Genomic DNA, 5,492 nt, shown 5'->3' on the forward strand with positions numbered 1-5,492 from the left:
CCACAAAAATTAGTGGGTACGGGTGCGGGTATGGGTAGTATAGTACCCAACCCGCCCCATACCCGCACACACTTTATTAACTATTTTTATTATATATACACACTTTGAAATATATATATCAACAAACTAAATTAAAGTTATAAGTTTCTAAGTTACTCTTTTAAAAATGAATGGTTTTACATATTAAATATTTGGATAGTCTTTTGTATTTTTAATTAATGCTCTTTATTTTATAATAGTAGTTATATATTATTTTCTCTTGGAGAATGAAAATTATATTTTTCGTTAACTAAATTGTGGGTAATGGGCACGGGTACGGGCATATAGGTACCCATAGGGTACGGGGACGGGCATTCAAATTGCTACCCACGCGGGTATGGGGACGGGTATGGGTATCTTTTGAAAACGCGGGTACGGGGATGGGTACTATAGTACCCTACCCAGACCCTACCCATTGCCATCATGGTGGCAGCATGTATAAGAGCAGAAATAGGGGTGGACCTTCCATAGCATCGGGTAACCATACATGAAGGGGGAATGGGGAAGATTTTGCAACCGAGCCACAAAATAACAAGAGGGCACACAAAGTAATAAAAAAATATTAACCTCATTTTGATCAATCAAGTTGTTGATTATTTACATTTTTATTTTCGTTTTTAAATCGCTTCATTCGCGAGGAGCCGTATGAGGTGAAAATCTCAGTTTCGCTAATTTTTTTACAGAGGCAATAAGAGATATTTCATAAAATTCATCTAAGATATCCATTCGAAGAACATGGGGACTAGTTGAAATAATGAGCCCCCCCCCCCCACTTCAATTGAGATAATAAAAAATCATTTTTTTAGTTGGAACTTTGGGAGGTTCTCTAAAAAAGATAGCGAAAAAAATGATTCCTAAAGTCGAGACTAAGAGGAATGTATAAACCAATGCTTCCATAGATTTGATCGTGGTTTTTATTTAAAACTAGTTCGATCATTTCATTATTTTACTACCCCTAGATGGAAAGGTCCTTCCTTCCCTTTTTGGCCGGTTTAGGGTTTAGGGTTGGATTTTGTCCATGTAATTCGATCGTGATTGACTATTTTCTACTGGACTACGTCAATAGAAGGCTTCGTTTAAGCTCTTAGTCCATAGACGAGTTGTGCAAATGATAAGATAAAGAGTTAAGCAGCAGACAATACACACAAGTCTTTTATCCTATTCCATCCTATATCGGTGGGCTACATTCATGGCAACAACCAATATTTCCACTATTGAGTATCAAGGACTTATCCTTACAAGTATTATTGTACGTGCCTCTTCAGGCACATGGAGCATTCTTTGTCTTGCCTCTCTAGGTATTGTTGAGTATTATTTGAACCATTGCCTTTACAAAAAACAAGTATTATTTATCTTGCCTCTCCATGCATTATTTAGTATTCTTTTATACACTGCCTCTGTAGGGACTAAGTATTCTTTTCCCACTATCTCTCCAGGCATAACAAGTATTCTTTTACAATTTCCTCTCCAGACATAACAAGTATTCTATTACTACTGCCTCTCCAGGCATAACAAGTATTCTTTGTCTTATCTCTCCAGGAACCGTTGAGTCTTCTTTACCAAGCCTCTACAGGCTCAACAAGCATTCTTTTACCACTGCCTCTCCAAGCATATGGAGTATTCTTTATCTTGTCTCTCCTGCCATTGTTGAGTATTCTTTACCAAGCCTTTGCAGGCTTAACAAGTATTATTTTCCATGTATCTTCAAGCACCCAGATATGAATTGAATACATTAGGGAGTGTTGTTCACATACTTATGAGATGTATACAAATATACAATAAAATCAATTCATCTCTAGTTGTATAGGATAAAGCTAATAGACAATAGGGCCCCTTCTGTTGCAGATCTTGGAGTTGTGACTCCTCTTTGTCTTAGTTTGAGTGGCACATCTTTAGGGCCCCTCTATTATGCCTCTGGTCCGTGTATAGTGCCCTCCCACTACAGTGTATCTCCTAATCCTCCCTCCACCATGATGTTGCTCCCTTCTACCTTTGAGGGGGGGGGGGGGGGGTCATGCTCAACTTCTGCATGTATTGTTTCATCTCGACTTCTAAGGGATTTGGAGTTTGGGGGTCTGGTGCTTGCTGAAGGTGATAGCTTTATGGTTCACAACTTGTTAGATCAAAGGAGGGGAAGTTGTTCTTAGTGCTCTTCGCCTGGGGTGGATGAGGATATTAGTTATGGAGATCTTGCACTTGAGTTTTCTCCACCGAGGCCCATGCCCCGTGGTCACCAAAAGAAAAAACAAGAAGCGTAGCGTGACTCCAAGGGGGTTCCACGTAAGCCTAGGGGTCGACCAAAGAAATATGAATGCGAGGAAAATGTGTGCATCCCACCGCCAGCTAGTCCTTCCTCTTCGTCTAGCCCATATTGCACATGTGCTAGGAAGTTTGGGGTTTGAAGAAGACATTTGTGGTCTGGCGGAGGGCCTTAGACAAAGTTGACTTGTTGGCTTGTAGGAGCTTTGCACCGTTCATTGGGTGTGTTGGTATTTAGGGCTTTGTTGGTGCTTTGGTCTCCCGATTTTGTTCACTTTCTTTCTTATTTTTCTCATGGGATGTTGTTTTTCTTTCGCGAAGGTTTGCAGTTTCTTTAGTCTTGTCTCCTCTTTGAGAGATTGTGCTAGGTTTTCTTTTGATTATTAATAAATCACTTTTGGTGTGGGCTGACCTTGTCCTAGCTCACTAAAAAAATAAACTAAATAAAAATAGATAAAATCTATCAAATCCAACCAAAATAAAATAAAATTTATAAAAGTTCTAAACTCTCCTATAAACACCAAAATGCATGACTTAAGCCTAAAGTGTCCTAAAATGATTGGAAAAAAAACTTAACTAATTAACCTATGAAACTACATGCAAAATAACTAGAATTTGGGAACTATTGTTTTGTCAATTTAATTTTTAAAATCACATTTTAAAATATAAAAACAAAATAATGTAGTGTAATTACATTTTTTTGTCAACTTTTTTCTTCACAATATTTTGGTGTCGGCTGACCTTGTGCTAGCTCACATCTTGAGTGGGTTGTAAATGGTCAGAACTAAAAAGCTCGAGAATTTGGTGGGTTGAAAAAGTTACAGTCATAATAAGAGGCTTGGTAGCTTGGCGAAATTAACACCTCTAATTTTTTTTCTTATTTGAATTAAAACAAATTGTGAATAACTTATCATTAAAAAAAAAGATTAATTTCTATGTACTGACGATGTAAAAAGTTTTATACAATCATTCAATCACAACTTTATATTTCCTATTTTAAATATTATTAATTATGTGCTAACAAAATGGAGGAATATGATTGAATGATGGTGTAAAACTTATTTACACTGTCGATGATAGAAATTAATTAGAAAGCTATTTGAAGATATTTAACTCTAAATTATATAACAGTTCAGTTCGTTGTATTATCACTTTCTTTCACATCTAATTTGAGGAGGTCGACATATATATACAGACAAACAACAATAAATAGCTTTTCCTTGACTAATCTATAAAGTTTCCAATTTAAAGAAGCTTCATTCGTTGAAGAAGAAATCACCATCCAACTTAGAGTCACTGTTCCTTTCTTTTTCTATCCTCTTGTATTGGGTTGAAGTACCCCTTGTGCTTCATTTCAATATATTCTTAATTGCCTATCAAAAAAAAAAACCATCCAACTTTTTCTTTCCTTGTCGGCAACAACGTGCAAACACATAATAATCAGAGTGACATTTTTTAATCCATCAGTGTCCAGTGACACACCTTCATGATCATCAATTCATCATTTCCCTGTTTGATAAGAGTGACTCAGATTTCACCCCATGCTATTGTCCTTATGTCAATGTAACTTCAGCTCGAAAATCAACTCTAGGAGGAGGTAGTGCCACGAAAAATGCCTCTTTGAAATTGCTTAAAATTCCTCTATCATAAGGGCTCCTTGAACCCACATAAGGGTGTCGAAAATTCTCATAAGCAGTCTGCAATACATGAGAAAATAACATAAAACAACAACTAGTTAAGCAACTATTTCCTTTCTACCATTATTTAGTGCCTATTAGGAAATTCTGCTACAATTGACTCTAAATTTAGAATCAATTCTGAAGAGAAGCTTCTATTCCAGTTTTCCAAATTGATACGAGAAAAAAGAAATTAATCCAAACATGTTATTACTTGTATATTCAATTGTGACCAAGTTAAGATTTCTAAAACTACTAACATGGCCCAAGAGTAAAAGTAAAACTCTATGGAATTTTGTCTAGATTTTAATTTGGTATTATTTTGTTAAGTTCTTGCATTTTTTGCTAAAGTAGTTTAATATTCTTAAAGTTGGCAAGAACTTCTAATCAAACTGACCTCATTGACCGCTATCAAATACACATGATAGATAGCAAGGGGGCCTAAAAGCCCGATTGCAGTCAAGCTCAATGCAGCCAATGCTAATGTTTCCGGGCAGGTCTTCACCAATCCAAGAAATGTATCCCCATCTTTCCACATTCTTCGATTTAACCTCCAGCAAGAGAATGCAAATATGTACACATAGAAAATTAAGGTGGACATCACAAGTGCCGTGTAATATCGATGGTTCCTCTGCATAAACAATCATAAAAAAAGTATCAAATCAAGAAGGAAAATGCATTAATTATCTTAGACATGTTATGGTTGTAGTAGTAACTTATGGATAGAGTGAATGCTGAATTTAGTCTAAAAGTGTAAGCGTCGAGTAAGTTAGTACTAGAAGGATGAAACATCGCTCGCAGTCTCTGATTTTGTCAAATAAGGGTCAAAAGTTAATCTCTATCGTCAGATAAAACTTGGGTTAACGTAATCAACATTTAACACAATGAGAGATCATGGGGCCTTCTATAAGTTAACAGTTAACTTGCTCGAGGCTTACAAATTGAGCATTTACTCTCGTGTGATTAGCCATACCAATCCAATGCATTGACCAATCCAAGGGCAGTGATGAGCGTATCTCTCAACGCAATTGTCACAGATCGCACAGTGGCAACTTCTGGGTGGCCGAAAAATCTTGCAAATTCGACAGTATTTCAATTTCATCTCCACCCCATTGACTACTACCTTTTTGCTTTTGGTTCCATTGCTAGTACCAGCCTCTTCAGGACATTCTTGATCGCTCCCAGGAATAATTCCTGGGTCGGTTGTGCTAACGAGGACCAAGTTGACCAGAACCTGCATCAATTTGGCAAAAGTGGTGATGAGTGATGACTAACATAAGTTTAACCAACTATTCATCTGAAAATCAATGCTTCAATAAACTTAAAATATGGACACAAGGGTCTCTATTGGAAATTCATCTACAGCTATTTAAAGCCAAAATCAGTTATGAGAAGAAGTATATGAGTAATTTATGGCTATCCACACAGTCCCTAATCCTTTTCTCTGGTTATCATTCCAACAAGATGAACTGTGTTGAAGAAAGTGCATTCCTCCATCTACAGGGATTACAGTTGTGA

At 36.7% G+C, this 5,492-nt stretch overlaps 1 pseudogene; it reads right to left on the reverse strand.

Annotated features, from left to right (window-relative positions):
- Window positions 1–3,639: 3,639 nt before the first annotated feature.
- LOC130743251 (probable protein S-acyltransferase 7) lies at window positions 3,640–5,271 on the reverse strand (annotated as a pseudogene).
- Between the last annotated feature and the right edge of the window lie 221 nt (window positions 5,272–5,492).

Source organism: Lotus japonicus, chromosome 3 (assembly GCF_012489685.1).
Source record: "Lotus japonicus ecotype B-129 chromosome 3, LjGifu_v1.2".
Lineage (NCBI taxonomy): Eukaryota > Viridiplantae > Streptophyta > Magnoliopsida > Fabales > Fabaceae > Lotus > Lotus japonicus.